The sequence below is a fragment of the Macaca thibetana genome, chromosome 1, assembly GCF_024542745.1.
Source record: "Macaca thibetana thibetana isolate TM-01 chromosome 1, ASM2454274v1, whole genome shotgun sequence".
Classification (NCBI taxonomy): Eukaryota; Metazoa; Chordata; class Mammalia; order Primates; family Cercopithecidae; genus Macaca; species Macaca thibetana.
Window position 1 is genome coordinate 48,270,962 of NC_065578.1, and position 17,287 is coordinate 48,288,248.

The 17,287-nt window shown below is 38.1% G+C and overlaps 1 protein-coding gene across 6 annotated transcripts in view; it reads right to left on the reverse strand.

Moving 5' to 3' along the window:
- The window catches only part of AGBL4 (AGBL carboxypeptidase 4), a 1,466,214-nt gene that overhangs the window by 511,015 nt on the left and 937,912 nt on the right, over positions 1–17,287 (reverse strand). The gene's annotated exons all lie outside the window — the stretch shown is intronic.

Genomic DNA, 17,287 nt, shown 5'->3' on the forward strand with positions numbered 1-17,287 from the left:
GATTAATAGAGGGTAATAGCTTGATGTGATACCAATAGAGGAAGACCAGCCCAGATGCTCAGGGGCACTCTGTATATGCCCAAGGCAGCTGATGAAAAATAATTATACATCCAGTAAGTTCACCAAACTTGAAGTAGGATAAACTCATAGAGAACCACATCAGGCATATCATAGTCAAAATGATGAAAGCTTAGCACAAACAGAATATATTGAAACCAGCAAGAGAAAAATGATTCATCACCTACTAGGGAATTCCAATAAGACTAATAGCTGACTTGTCAGCAGAAACAAGAGAGGGCTGAAGAAAGTGAGATGACATATTCAAAGTGCTGAAAGAACAAAACTGTCAATACCATTCCATGAGGCCAGGACTACTTTGATACCCAAACTAGACAAAGACATTACCAAAGAAAACCCCTGAATATCAACATCTCTTATGAATATAAACACAAAAATCCTCAACAATATCCTACCTGACTGAATCCAGCAACATATAAAAAGGATTATGTACTATGACCAAATGGGATTTATCCCATGAATGCAAGGTTGGTTTAATATCTGAAAATCAGTCAACATAATACACAATTTTAATAAAATGAAGGACAATAACCACATGATCATTTCAATAGACACAGAAAAATCATTTGATAGAATCCAACACTCTTTCATGATGAAAATACTCAACAAACAAGAAGAAGAAGAAAACTTACTCAACATGATAAAGGGCATCTATAAAAAGCCCCAAGGCTAATGCCATATTTAATGGTGAAAGATTGGATGCTTTACCTCTAAGATAAGGAACAAGGCAAAGAAGTCTGCACTTGCCACTTCTATTTAACATTCAACTAGACTATTCCTAATAGCCCAGGTAATTAGGTGAGAAAAGAAACAGAGGAATGAAATAAAAGGAAGAAGTAAAAATATATCTACTTGCAGATGATATGATCTTGTGTATTAATCTTAAGGAATCTAACACAAAACAATTATAAATCATAAATGAGTTCAGAAAGGTTGCAGAACGAAAATGCAAAGCTAAATTTGTATTTAAGTCCAAAACAAAATTAAGAAAACAGTTTTATTTGCAATAGCCTCAAAAGGATAAAACATGTAGGAATGAATTTAACAAAATAAGTACAGACCTTGCTTATACTGAAATCTATAAAATATTTTTGAAAGACATCAAAGAAGATCTAAATTAAAACATCCCACATTCATGCATCAGAAAATTAAATATTGTTAATATGGCAATATTCTCAACACTAATCTATAGATTCAATGCAATAACTATCAAAATCTTATCTAGCTTTTTTGTAGAAATTGATAAGGTGATCCTAAAATTCATATAAAAATGCAAGGCACCCAGTATAGCCAAAACAATCTTGAAAAAACTGGAGAGCTGACATTTAATGATTTCAAAACTTACTACAAAGCTACAGTAATGAAGACAGTGTTGTACTGGCACAAGGATAGACATATAGATCAATACAATGTAACTGAAAATCCAGAAATAAACTCTCACATTTATAGTCAACTGATTTTTGACAAGGGTACCAAGACAATAAAGTTGGGGAAAGAACAATTTTTTTTAATAAATAATACTGGGACAGGCATAAATTGGAACATTTTCTTATACCATCCACTAAAACTAACTTAAAATGAATCATAAACATCAATGGAAGAGTGAAAATTATAAAGCTCTTAGAAGAAAACATAGGAGTAAATCTTGTGACCTTTGGCCAGGCAATTGCTTTTTAGATACATCCTATGGACTGAATATTTGTGTCCTCTCAAAATTTGTGTGCTGAAATTCTAATCCCCAATGTGATGCTATTAGGAGATGGGGCCTTTGAGAGGTAATTAGGTCATTGTGGCTGAAGCCTTCATGAATGGGATTAATGCTCTTATGAAAACACACGAGAGACCATGCTTTCTCTGTCTCTGCTCTCTGCCATGTGGATATAACAAGACAGCCAACTGAAAACCGGGAAGTGGGCCCTCAACAGATACTAGATCTGCCAGCAACTTGATTTTGGACTTTGAGCCTCCAAAAGTGTGAGAAATACATTTCTGTTGTTTAAGCCAGGGGTCTCCAATCAGGATACTGGTCCCTGGCCTGTTAGGAACCACGCCACACAGCAGGAGGTGAGTGGCAGGCCAGCGAACATTACCAGCTGACCTCTGTCTCCTGTCAGATCAGTGGTGGCATTAGATTCTCAAAGGAATGCGAACCCTATTGTGAACTGTGAATGGGAGGGATCTAGGTTGTGTGCTCCTTATGAGGATCTAACTAATGCCTGATAATGTGAGGTAGAAGAAACCACTCCCACCACCCTGGTCTGTGGAAAATGTCTCTTCCACAAAACTAGTCCCTGCTGCCAAAAAGGTTGGGGACTGTTGGTTTAAGCCACCTAGTCTATGGTATTTTTGTTTTAGCAGCCCAAACTGATTAAGTTGAGGTAAAAAAAAAAAAAAAAAAAAAAAAAAAAATACCATGAAGAAAGTGAAAGGAGGCTGAGTGATGGAGTGTGAATGGGGAAAGGGAGGATGTTGGTCAAAGGGTATAAAGTTTCAGTTAGATAGCAGAAATAAATCTTGGTGGTCTGTTGCATAGCATGGTGACAATGGTTAATAAAAATGTATTACATGGCCGGGCGCGGTGGCTCAAGCCTGTAATCCCAGCACTTTGGGAGGCCGAGACGGGCGGATCACGAGGTCAGGAGATCGAGACTATCCTGGCTAACCCGGTGAAACCCCGTCTTTACTAAAAAATACAAAAAACTAGCCGGGCGAGGCGGCGGGCGCCTGTAGTCCCAGCTACTCGGGAGGCTGAGGCAGGAGAATGGCGTAAACCCGGGAGGCGGAGCTTGCAGTAAGCTGAGATCCGGCCACTGCACTCCCGCCTGGGCGACAAACTGAGACTCCGTCTCAAAAAAAAAAAAAAAAAAAAAAAAAAAAAAAAAAAAAAAATGTATTACATATTTCAAATGGCTAAAAGAGTAGATTTTCTGTTTCTTTGTTTTTTGAAACAGTCTCACTTTGTCACCCAGGCTGGAATGCAGTGCAGCAATCACAACTCACTACAGCCTCGACCTCCCAGGCTCAAGCAATTCTGCCTCAGCCCTTCAAGTAGCTGGGACTACAGGTACACAACACTGTGCCTGGCCAAATTTTGTATTTTTTTGTACAGATGAGATTTTGCCATGTTTTAAATGTTCTCACCACCAAGAAGGGTAGATTTTAAATGTTCTCACCACAAAGAAATGATAACTATGTGAGGTGATGGATATGTGAAATAGCCTGATTTGATCATTGTATCCCATAAATATATACAATTATTATTTGTCAATTAAAAATAAAAAGAGAAAGTAAAAAGACAACCTACAAGATGGGAGAACATATTTGTAAACCATATATCTGAAAAGGGACTTGGATCTAGAATATACGAATAACTCCTACAATTCAATAATAAAAAAAAACAAAAAATAATCTCAATTTAAGAATGGGCAAAGGATCTGAATAGCCTTTTTTCAAAAAAAGATATATGGATGGCCAATAAGCACACAAAAAGTTACTCAACATCATTAGTCATAAGGGAGAAAAGGAAGTTCTCTGGCAGTGGTGTAGAGGTTAGATTGCATGGGAGATACTAGAGACAGAGCATCAGTTCCTTCTATAAAGAGCCATCTGACATCATACAATCCTTATGCATAGAGCAGTATATAAGACAGATATGGTCCTGGTCCTCATGGAGCTTAAAAATCTTCTAAAGAAAAATGTTGAATGAGTAGTCAGAAGAGTGATAAGTGTTTTAAAAGAGGAATAGAATATATATTACAGAAGTACATAACAAAAGCTCTTGAACTAGTCTGAGAAAGGGTATATCAAGAAAGAATTCCATGAAGAAAAAAATGTTTACATTAGCTTCTGCAAGCAGAATAGGAAGAAATTAGGCAAATGGCCATAGAGAAAGAACATTCCAGGTAGATGGGTCAATGTGTATACAAGTTAGGGAGAAAATCCATGTCTCACAGAAAGAACTATAAGAAGGCCAGTGTGGGTAGACCCTAGGCAGCAAGGCAAGTGGGACAGAGATAGGTTGAAGAATCAGGCAGAAACCAGATGATCCAGCACCTTGCAGATCACATTAAGAATTTGCTATTTCATCATATACTACAGAGTGGATGTTCAATAGGTCATTTACATGGATAGTGAAATCATTCAATATGGTAGCAGTGGTGTAGCAGAGAAGACAATTATGGATCAAACTCCTCCATGATTCATGGAAATGTCCAAGAAGTCAGTAGAAGAGAGTGACAAGGAGTGGCAGGGGGTGGTACAGGCTGATGCCATAAAGCTCAAAACATATTTTTAAATATAATATATTTTTATAAGGGAGGGGAAATAATGATCTCAAAGTAGCAATCTTCCAACCTAGCTGAGGTGGTGTTCAGTGGAGAGGTTACACTGTATTTGGTCAGGCATCACAGGATCAGTGAAGAGGTGGCACATGGTTAGGAGAACTGGCACATTCTGATAGCCATTGCAATACTGAGATATCTCTGTGTGAGCAGGATAATGAGCCTGGAAACCTGTTCACCTCAGGTATTGTACCCCTTGGCTAAAGAAGCTGTTGTGATTTCCTGGGACATGCTGACAGTTTGAAGTAGGGCTATGGCAGCAGAGATGAGGAAGGGACAGATTATAAGGATACTGAGTTGTAGCCTTGATCATACTTCGTGGTAGTATATGAGAATAACTTAAAAGAAGAAGTTAAATAGGACAGCTTTCTGACATGGGCAATTGGAGTGATGGTAATGTATTCTCTGAACTAGGGAACCCAGGAATGCAGCAGGTGTGTGGTAGTCTTGGTTGGCTTCTATAGCTTCAGGTAAGTCAGACATATGCCTCCTTTATCTAGCAGAGGGAGGACCCAGGGTCACAATTCCCAGCACCTTTGTTCCCAGGCCCTTATTCATCCAGAGTTAAGGTTTGGAATGGATGGGTCATTTGAATCAGCAGGGTGAACTGGAAGTCCCTCAGCTAGATGCTGAGAGGATATATCTGTCTCCAACTAATCTGGACTCCTTTTGGAGGGAGTAATAAAAACTATGCCATGAGAATGGTGACTTGTGAAGTGGTCTGCTGGAAGGGAGCCAAAACCACTAAGCTTGTTTAATTTAGAATGTCTGATCAGGACATGGTTTGGTGCAGATAGGAGTCCACAGAACTCTTCTGAGAGGTGGATTGGGGCTGATAATTGAGATTACTAATTTCCAAAAATTATTTAATTTACAATTCATCCAAAAAGATGTAATTATTTTTCATACATTTGCTTGGTCATGTAACCAGTCGCAACTATATCAAGGGGGAAAAAAGAAGAAAGGGGGCGGGAATAAGAAAGAACAGAAGGAGACTAGCTTATTTTGAAGTTACCGTGCTGGTCAGAACTGTGCTGGCCCTCTCTAGCCTGTTTTCTCTAGAATTGCCTTCTGCTCCTTGACTTTCCTGCCCACAGGGTCATCAGTCCTCTCTCAACTCTTTTCTGACATCCTTGCTTTTCCACACAAGTCACACAAGGACTGTAGTAGAATCTGCCAAACTCTGTACTTCAACCCTTTCAGATATCCGTACATTTGCTCAATCTGCTCCTCTTCTTCCTTATTCTGGCTCTCTGGCTTTCTGTGATTATATCATGTTCTCCATTCTTTTTCCTCTGGTTTCATGATTCAGCTTCCGTTTTCCTTTTCTTTCTTTTCTTTTCTTTTTTTACTCCTCAGATTTTTATTAGTTTGGATTCTGGATTCTGAAGATCTTTCAAGACAGGGCTTTCAGAATCTTCCCTATGCTACCTAACCATTCTCACTGTGACTTCAAGTAAAGGACATCCTTGTCTCACCCTATCCCTGATCTGGGAGCCAAAAGATTGCAGAACTGGGTCAATCCCATGACAAGGGGTTGGAGTTCCAGTGTTGATTCCTATCACCCAGGGGCCTTATTGTAGAGTCCTATCTAACATGATCCTTCCCCAGCAACCACTCCTTTATCTAAATTTTGCCCTTTGCCATCTGGTTCTTTCTCATTCATCATAGCATTAAACTAAGCATCAGACAAAATGTTGTATGTGATCCTTATGGACAAGATGGAGAAATGGGGACAGGGATTATATCTTGTTTATTTCTAAATCTCTCATAGTACATGGCACGTAAGAGATACTAAAAAATTGAACTAAAATGAATTTGATTGAATTAATTTGGAGGAAGCTAAAATCTTGTTTCACATATATAACATATTACTGGGGTTAGCAGCATAATCAAACCCAGAGATTGATAAAAAACTGATGTAAAAATGCCAATCTAGGGTAGAGTCTCCAGTAATATGCCTAGGTCTCTGTTCTTAGTCTCAGGTCTTGTCCTGTTAAACACTTGTATTCCTGACTTAAATTAATACTTAGAAAGTATTGATATGGTTGGGCTCTGTGTCCCTACCCAGCTCTCACCTGGAATTGTAGTTCCCATAATCCCCATGTGTTGTGGGAGAGACCCAGTAGGAGGTAATTTAATCATGGGGCAGCTACCCTCATGCTGTTCTCCTGATAGAGAGTGAGTTCTTACAAGATCTGATGGTTTTATAAGGGGCTTTCCCCCTTTTTGCTCAGCACTTCTCCTTGCTGACACCACGTGAAGAAGGATGTGCTTCCCCCTCCACCATGATTGTAAGTTTCCTGAGGCCTACCAGTGAATCAATTAAACCTCTTTCCTTTATAAATTACCCAGTCTTGGGTATGTCTTTATTATCAGCGTGAGAATGGGCTAATACAAGTATGTACTCTAAAATTTCTGAGTGAAATCACTAAGCCTGCAGATAAGAGTATCTAAGAATCAAAATTATCACAACAGATTGTAATAAAGGACTAAAATCAATAAGTCATACTGTATCAGGGTAAGTATAGAGGCTTTCTTTTAAAATCTACCATAAGGTAATATGGTATTCTGATGAATCCTAGAATAGAAAAATATTAGTGGAGGCCGGGCGTGGTGGCTCATGCCTGTAATCCCAGCACTTTGGGAGGCCGAGGCAGGAGGATCATAGGGTCAGGAAATCAAGACCATCCTGGCTAACACAGTGAAACCCTGCCTCTACTAAAAATACAAAAAATTAGCTGGACGTGGTGGTGGGCACCTGTAGTCCCAGCTACTTGGGAGTCTGAGGCAGGAGAATGGTGTGAGGCAGGAGAATGGTGTGAACCCGGGAGGCAGAGCTTGCAGTGAGCCAAGATCATGCCACTGCACTCCAGCCTGGGTGACAGAGCGAGACTCTGTCTCAAAAAAAAAAAAAAAAAAAAAAAAAAAAAAAGAAAGAAAAAGAAAAAGAAAAATATTAGTGGAAAAACTGGTGAAATCTGAATACAGTTATGTGTTCTAGTTAATAGTAATGAACCAATGTTAATTTCTTACTTTGGACACATCCTCCATGGTTGTGTAAGATATTAACATTAGAGGAAACTGGGTGAAGGTGTTACCAGTGGAAGGTATCCAAGTCACGGAGGTCTACTGCAACCTCAATTCTTGCCTCCTCAGAAGAAAGACTTTGATTGAGGGGCATAAGGCAGAAGGAGAGACCATGGCAAGATTTAGAGCAGGAGTGAAAGTTTATTAAAAAGTTTTAGAGCAGGAATGAAAGGAAGAAAAGAAAGTACACTTGGAGGGGCCAAGAGGGTGAAAGACAAGTGCATGATTTGACTTTTTGGCTTGGGGTTTTATATGTTGACATACTTCTGGGGTCTTGCATTACTTTTCTCCTGATTCTTCCCTGGTGGGCTTTCTGCATGTGCATGCTTGAGCCCACTCATCCAGCTCCTGAGACCATAATGGAAAGCTGTTCATTACCAGTTTCAGGTGTTTTCTATTAGGAGACTGCCGTTCCCTGGCACTGGCTGTGACCAATTATTACTTTAGAGAGACAATTAACAACAGCCTGACCATCACCTGATTGTCACCTGATACTCCTGGTGTGTGTGTATGTGTGGAGGTGGGGAGCTCTCTCCTGCCCTGCTCATGCCTGACCACCTAACTACTGTCACAAAGGGCATATGAACAATTTCTATATTATCTCTCCAACTTTCTATAAATCTAAAATTATTTTGAAATAAGAGATTTATGCATGTTCTCACTTATAAATGACCGCTAAACACTGGGGTCTCATGGACATAAACATGGCAACAATACAAACTGGGGACTACTAGGTGGGAGGAGGGAGTGGGGCAAGGTTTGAAAAACTGTTGGATACTTGAAAAACTAACTATTGGATACTATGCTGAGTACCTGGGTGATGCCATCAATTGTACTCCAAACCTCAGCATCATGCAATATACCCAGGGAACAAACCTGCATATGTATCTCCTGAATCTAAAATAAACATGGGAAAAAAAAAACATAAATAAATTTAAATCAATTTTAAAAATAAGAGGTTTATTAAAAAGAGAATATCAGATAAATAAAAATATATTTATTTAAAGAATAGCAACAAAAACATCTATTATAGAGAGGCCTACCTGCCCAAAGAAGCTAATGTAAATTCTGACTGCATTTCTAGAGATCTAACATCCAGAGCAAGATAAGGCAATAGTCCTATTCTGCTGTATATGCTTAGATTCCCTGTGTAGTTTTATATTCAGTGCTAGCATTTTAAGAAGAAAATAACAACCTGGATCATGTCCAAAGAAGAATGACAAAGAAGGTAAAATGTTTGACACCATGGAATATAAAGAAATGTTGAATTCTCTAGGGGTAGGAGAAAAGAGAGATTAGTTTGTAGAAGAGAAGACTCATCAAGGGTGTGTAGTCAGTGTCTTGATATCCTTGTCTTATTTGTTTGCTTATTTATTTATTATTTATTTATTTATTTATTTATTTATTTATTTATTTAAAGACAGAGTCTCCTTCTGTTGCCAGGCTGGAGAGCAGTAGCACAATTGTAGCCCACCAAAACCTTGAACTCCTGGGCTCAAGCAATCTCCCTGCCTCAGAAAGCTGGGTCTGCAGGCACACACCACTATGCTCAGCTATTTTGTTTTTATTTTTTGTAGTGATGAGGTCTCCCTATATTGCCCAGGTTGGTCTTGAACTCTTGGCCTCAAGCAATGCTCTCAGTGCTTCAGCCTTGTCTTGGTATCTTTATAGGCCTGATTATTAGCTAAAAGAGCAAGTACTTGCAAGGCAGGCCCAGAGGATGGGGCTAGAATCAAAGAGAGGAAGTTACAGGGAGGGAGCTGTTTTGAGGATAGTGGGTCTTCCTTGTCATTGGGATGGAGCATGGCTGCTGAGGTGATGTGTGAGCTGAAAAGTCAGGTTTCTCGAATGTTAAAAGAAGATGCTGGTTTTTATAGTTTAGGTCTTTGTCCATAGGAGATGATTAATATATTTGCTAAGTTTGAATGAAATCCCTATAATCATTGGCAGCTCTAGAGATTCTTTTGAGGTGTTAAGATCAGAGAGGCCAACTTCTTAAGGTTTTCTTTTGTCATTCCTATTACTATATATGTAGTCTTGGTGGTTTTCCTCCTGGTACTCTTGACTAACGAAGATCTTTGCCTGTGGGAAGGAAAGCCAGCTAGACAGCCTGTCTTCTTATTAGAAAGGTAAGCTGCCACCAGCAGGGGAAGTTTAGAGATGTAAGGGTTAAGTGTCACAATGATCATACTGCCTCTTGCTTGGTTCCTAGCTTCCCTCAGGATACAGTTCAAATTCTTTAACTTGGCATTCAAGGTCCTCCTCACATGGCTTCTACTTATTTCTCTTGCATCCTCTGTCACCACCCTTCCTATTCTTAGGCTGACCCTGTGCTTTTGTCATAAGGAGTCATGTAACACTGTCAGGACACACCATAGCATCTCAGCCTCTTTACACATGTTCAATACTCAAGTAAAGATGCCTCCTTCCTTAAGTCTTCATTCACTCCCTTGTGCCCCTTCTCTGCCCACTACTTGTATCATACCAGATCTTACCTTTTTATTCATTTTTACATCTATGTCACCCATTATATTGTGTACTTTTCAGGGACAGAATGTGTTTTGTATTAATCTTCTCTCCCCAGCATCCAACATAGAACTTGGCAGGCAGAAGATGCTCACCAGATATTTGCAGTGTTAAAGAACAGCTTTGCAAGAATTCACTAAAAAATTATAAAGTTCACAAAGACTTGGCTTCAAACTCCAGTTGCATGATGTAGACAAATTACTTAATCTCATTAAATCTCCATGTTAAAAATGCAAATGGGAGAAGACAATACTTACATATCTCAGGATTTAAGTGCTACCTTCTAAATGAAATCTTACTCTCCAAACTGATCCTCTTTGCTGATTTAATTACTCCAATATTGTCTGTCTCTTCCTACCATAATATAACTCTCATGAAGACATGAACCTGTTTTCACTGCTGTATCCTCAGAGTCTAGATAATGCTAGTTACATGGTAGGTATTTAATAATACTACTACTCATATAATACATTCTTCTGACCAATCTTGAGGCTACACATATACACATAGGCAACACAACATGAAAGGGAAAGTAAAGCAGACTTGAAAACTGCCCAAAGTTTGAATATACTTCCCTCCTCACACACAGATCCACCAGCAGAAGATAGAAGCCTTACTGGCTCAGGGTGGCTGAACATAACCTCAGCCCAATAGTAGCTTACCTTTAACCTACATAAACACAGGGTTGATTCCCTGGGAATTAGGGCTTACAATAGGAAAGAAAAAACCAAACTATATAAAACTCAACAATAAGAAAACAAACAACCCAATTAAAAATGGGCCAAAGACCTTAACAGATACTTTACAAAAGAAGATATACAAATGACAAACAAGTTTATGAGAAGATGCTTTATATCATATGTCATTTGGGAAATGCAAATCGAAACAACAATGAGATACAGTACATACCCATTAGAATGGCCAAAATCAAGAACACTGACAACACTACATGCTGACAAGGATGTGGAGCACAGGTACTTGCATTCACTGCTAACTGGGAATGTAAAATGGTACAGTCACTTTGGAAGACACTTTGGTGATTTCTTACAAAACTAAGCCTACTCTTACCATATGATCCAGCAATTGGACTCCTTGGAATTTACCCAAAGGAGCTGAAAATTTATGCCCACATGAAAACCTGAATGCTGATGTTTACAGCAGCTTTATCATAACTGCCAAAACCTGAAAGCAACTAAGATATCCTTCAATAGGAAGATAAATGAACTGTATTATATCCAGACAATGGACTCTTATTCAGTGCTAAAAAATAAGCTATCATGTCATGAAAAGATATGGAGTAAACTTAAGTGCATATCACGAAACAAAAGAAGCCAATCTGAAAAGGCTATACAAATTTCAACTATATGGCATTCTGGAAAAGAAAAAACTATGGGGACATTAAAAAGATCAGTGGTTGACAGAGGTTATGGGAAGGGAAGGATGAATAGGTGAGGTACAGAGGATTTTTAGAACAATGAAAATAATCTGTATATATTAAAATGGTGGACACATGCCACTATAAATTTGTCCACACCCATAGAATGTACAACACCCAGAGTGAACTCTAAGGTAAATGATGGACTCTGGGTGTTAAGGATGTGTCAACATAAGTTCATCCATTGTAACAAATGTAGCACTCTGGTGAAAGATTGTTGATAATGGGAGAGGCTATGCATGTGTAGGGGCAGGAACTATATTGAGAAATCTCTGTATCTTCCTCTCAATTTTGCTGTGAAACTAAAACTGTTCTAAAAAAGAAAAGGGAATATTAAAAACAAGCAAACAAATAAACTGAGCAGAGGCATCAGAGAAAATTGCCAAGATAATTCCTGAGTAAAGATTAGTCTTTTCAACAAGCAGTGCTGGAAAAATTCGATATCATGTGCAAATAAATGAACTTAGGCCCTTACTTTATTCCATACACAAAAACTAACTCAAAATGAACTATAGACCTAAATGTAGGCTAAATATATAAATATTTCAGAAAAGTAACATAAAAGCAAATCATTGTGGCCTTCTGTTAGACAAAGAGTTCTTAGCTATGAGATGATGCTCCACAGCATATGTCATTCGGAAATGAAAACTGAAACAACAATGAAATACAATTACACACGTATTAGATTGGCCAAAATCAAGAACACTGACATGCCGGCAAGGATTTGGTGCACAGGTACTGCCATTCATAATAGCACCAAAAGCATAATCCATTAAACATTTGATAAATTGGACTTCAAATTTAAAATTTTTATTCTTCAAAAGATATGGTTAACAGAATGAATGAAAAGACAGGCATGAATTAGAGGAAAATATTTGCAAAACATATAACTGACAAAAGACTTGTGTTAGAATACAGAAAGAACTCTTGAAACTCATGAGAACCCAGTTTTAAAAATGGGCAAATGATTTGAACTGACACTTCACCAAAGATTTATAAGTGGAAAATAAGCACATGAGAAAATGATCAATATAATTAGTCAAAAGGGAAATACAAATTAAAACCATAATGAGATACACCCACTAAAAGACTGTAACAAAAATTACAGATAATTCCAAGCGTTGGCTAGCATCTGGAGAAACTGTAACCCTCCTGTAACCCTCCTACATGGCTGATAAGGACATAAAATGACACTACTCTTTGGAACACAGTTTGACAGTTTATCTTTTAAAAGTTGAACATAAACTTATTGTATTTCCTAATGATTTCACTCCAAGAAAAATGTAATCATATGTCCATTCAAAGATAAGTACATAAATGATCATAGCAGCATTATTCATAATAAGTCCAAACTGAAACCCATCCAAATGTCCTTGAACTGGAGAATAGGTAAACAAAATGTGGTATATCCTTTCAATGGAATACTATTCAGCACTTAAAATGAACTATTGATACTTGCTATAATATTTTTGAGGTCCATCCATATTACAGTGTTAAGTGAAAAATGCAAGATGCATGAGATGACTACATATGCTCTAATTCTGTTTATATGAAATGTTCAGAAGTGGCAAATTTATAGTGTCAGCAGATCGGTAGTTACCTGCGGCTGGGACTGGATGTGAGAATTAACAAGGGAACTTTTTGAGATGATGGAAATGTTCTAAAATCAGATTGTGGTAATAGACACACAACTCTATAAAAATCATAAGATACTAAACATCATAAAATTATACCCTCACAATGCATGAATTTTATACACTGCAAGTTATACCTCAATAAAGCTATTAAAAATAATAAAAATATCTTTCTCATGATGTCCTTATCTTAAATGGCAGATCACGGTTTTAAATACATCTTCAAAGGCGTTTTGTTCAGTAGGTTTCAAAGGGGTTACTGGTAACAAAATAAAATATATTCTTGGATGATATAATTAGTACCAGTGACAGCTATGACCATAGTGATTAATAGTTCTAGCACTGAAAATTCAAAATCTTCCTTCCTGCCTGGTCTCCCTAAGATCTGGATGCTGGCATGTTTAGCCTTCCCACTTGTAATTACCCTCCCTCCGAATTGGAATAAGGATTAACTAATTACAGTGATGCCTTCAGACACAAGCCATATCAAATACCCTGGTAACTGAGAATCATCCTGTCTGCAAAAGTATGCCAGAAAGCCTTAAAATCTCTAATATCTGCATCAAGGCTCAGAACACAGGATTGAGCCAACCCACAGAGCTTCCTTGATCTAGTCCAGATGGCACAGGTACACCCCGTATTTCCATTAAATGTACTTTCTTAAAATGCTGCTTTGGATAAGGTAAAACTCTTTCTCAAAAATCTTTTTGGGTGTTAAAATGTCCATCAAAGGGCCAGGACGTGGTGTTAGAAGCCATGTGTTTAAATCTTGGCCCTGATATGAACTAGTCATGTGGCCTTAACGAAGAAACTTATCTTTTTATCTTCAGATTATTTATCCCCAAACTGGGACAGTTCTGCCTACTCTATAAAACTATTGTGAGAAAAAATCAAATGGTCTATATAAAGTAAAAAACCCAGTATGTGTGTTGTGTAGAATCTGAATAAAGGATGTAGCCAATATGAAAATCAGGGCTTTCCAGAGTTTTGCCTGAATCTTCTTGTCTAGCCTTATCTTCCAGTAGCCCCATAAATTCCCTATTCCAATCAAACCAGACTTCTAACCAACTACCACCACCAGGCAATGGCTTTGGCTTTTTTGCCTTTCTGGGCTACCTTATTATCAACTTTGTATTCTGTAATCCTACCCATCTTTCAAGATGGCTTAAAACAAAATCTTTAGCTTTTAAAGACATTCTCCATGACATTTATTTTTATTGTTAACTCCTTAAACAACTCATTATATCCTTAATTATATATTTTTTAAAGTATCAGAGCTATTTGGACATGCCCTTTTTCCCCGGTACAGAATATGCTCCTGGAAGTATACGAAGACTTGTATGTATACCTTGTTATATATCTCCACACTATCTCTCACAGGCTCCGAAGTAGGACAGGAGTTTCAAACTATTACTTTTTCCAACGGAGGAATTCCTCAAGGATAATCTGAAAACTTCTATTCAAGTCCAGTTTTCTCACTTTATAGGTGAAAAAATTATCCCCAGAAAGTGAACATAGAATTCAAGGTAATACAAGTAGTTTCATGTTAGAGCTGAAAGCAGAATTCAGATTTCCTGTGGCAGAGACTTTAAGCTGTCCCTCAATGTCAATTCTCCCACATAGAGGACCACCAATTTTTAGCTAAAACTGGGCTACTCAGAACAAAGACTTCATTTCTTGTCCTTCCTTTAGTTAAATGTGAATGAGTTCTAGTAAATGACAATGCCACAAAACTGCTTCTTCTTTCTCCACCATCCCCTTCATCCTGCTGCATGGACTACAGATATCATGGTAGAATTCCATATTGAATCATGAGGTTGAGGGCCACATTCCAAGGATGACAGAGAAGAAAGCTGAAAGAACCTGACTCTTTGAGGCTTTCAAGGAGTAGAGCCACAAAATTAGTTGTGGATTGCCTACATTTAGACTTTTACATTGAAAAGAAATAAATGTCTATCTTGTTTAAGTTGTTGTTATTTTATATATGTTATTTTGAATATCTATTATTGAAAGCTTAACTGATCCTATTGTTTTTCTTATTAGCTTTCTGTTGTTCTCAGCTTTTCACACTGCTTCCAGACATGTTCTTAATTCATTTTTTCATTGTTTCAATCATTCACTCAATAAACATTCATTGTGCACCTACATTCTGGCTGTCATAAATCTAAGAGAAGGTTGGGGTGGGCACAGGAGTGAAATGTACAGATCCTGCCTTAAAAGTTATGAGTAATGAATGAACTTCCCATTCTCTTAAAAAATATCATAATTCATATGTCTAGCAAATATTAATCTCAGAATTTTTCTGACAATCCCTTCTCATATAATCTCACTGTTCAGTAATATACTGTTAATTGGACCAGGTGCACTTAATGTATTCTATATATTCCTCTACATCTACTCTCCACCCATCTATACCCTTTTATTTTCCCTGGGCGGCTGATCTGTATGAATTACATTAATGGGCTCCTTTGTTCTCTGGATTCTGGTTGTGTTGGCCAATATGGACCCCTAGAAGAAGATCAGATATAAGTAAGAGAATGAGGTCTATATATTTATTTTTCTCAGTATTCTCTATGGAGTTATCTCAGGCTAACTGTGCACCTTAACTGAAGGTCACTAATTCTTTCCGACATGACCCACTAAATGACTCTCTACTATTGTGTTCTGTTAACCATTCCTTCCCTTTATTCCATTTCAGTTGTTAATAGCCCTAGAGAATTTCACTATACCTTGTCATTGCATGCATTGCCCACACCTTGTAAATAGCCCATTTATTAAACCTTCCTTAAATTATCCTAATTTGAGGCTGCCGTCTGTTTCCTGCTAGCATGCTGACTCATACATCATGTATACCAATTTTCAGTTCAAAATATATAGGCAACAGATACAAATGGGAAGATACCATGAGAAGCACTGTTGGGAAGAAGGTTGGAGTAGAGAAAAGATATTTAGGAAAATCATAGTGCATGCAGAATCTCAGACTACAAGAATAACATGACCAGATTTGTCTCTCAGGTACCTGAGTTGCACATAGGCCCTCTTTATTGCTCTCTTTTTTGAGGTATCCTGGATTTATTTAGAAATAGGTCTCACTTTTATGTGAAACTCACAGTCACTAGACTGAGTCCATTTAACTACCAACACATATCAGAATCCCAAGTACCATATCTTCTGCCAATTTCACCAGTATCTTCATTTAGAACGTTTAGAGCCCGTCCAATATGCCTCTTTTAGGGGCACAATCCACACTTTTTGAAGAGTAAAACATAAAACCAAATTAGCACCTGCTTATTCTTATTCAGCAACCAAAGTATTGCTGACAACAAAAGAGTAAAACCTATGAATTCAGTATGGAGAACAACTTCAGATCCTAGTTTGGGCACAAGAGGAAGAGAGGGAAGTAGGAAGAGGCCACGTGCGGTGGCTCACACCTGTAATCCCAGCACTTTGGGAGGCCAAGGCAGGTGGATCACCTGAGGTCAGGAGTTTGAGATCAGCCTGGCCAACATGGTGAAACTCTGTCTGTACTAAAAATATAAAAATTAGCTGGGTGTGGTGGTGCATGCCTGTAATCCCAGCTACTTGGGAGGCTGAGGCAGGAGAATTGCTTGAACCTGGGAAGCGGAGGTTGCAGTGAGCTGTGAGCCGAGATCTCTCCACTGCACTCCAGCCTGGGTGACAGAGTGAGTCTCCATCTCAAAAAAAAAAAAAAAAAAAAAAAAAAAAAAAGAAGAAGAAGAAGAAAAAGAAAAGAAAAGGAAGTAGGAAGATGTGGTAGGCAAAATAATGCACCACTCCACAACACAAGATGTCTAACTCCTAATCCCCAGAACCTGTGACTATGTTACCTCACATAACAAAAGAGACTTCACAGATGTAATTAAGTTAAAGATCTTGCTATATGGAGATTAACCTGGATTTATCTGGGTAAATCCATTATAAGCACAAGGATCCTTATAAGTGACAGAGAGTTCATATCAAAGTGATACAGCATGAAAAAGACTCAACCAGCCACTGATGGCTTTTAAGATGGAAGGGAACTACAAACTAAGAAATGCAAGCAGCCTCTAGAAGCTGGAAAAGGCAGGGAAATAAATTCTCCCCTAGAGCCTCCAAAAGAAACATAGATCTGCTGATACCTTGACTTTAGCCCAGTGAGACTCATTTTGTATTTCTAGCTCCCA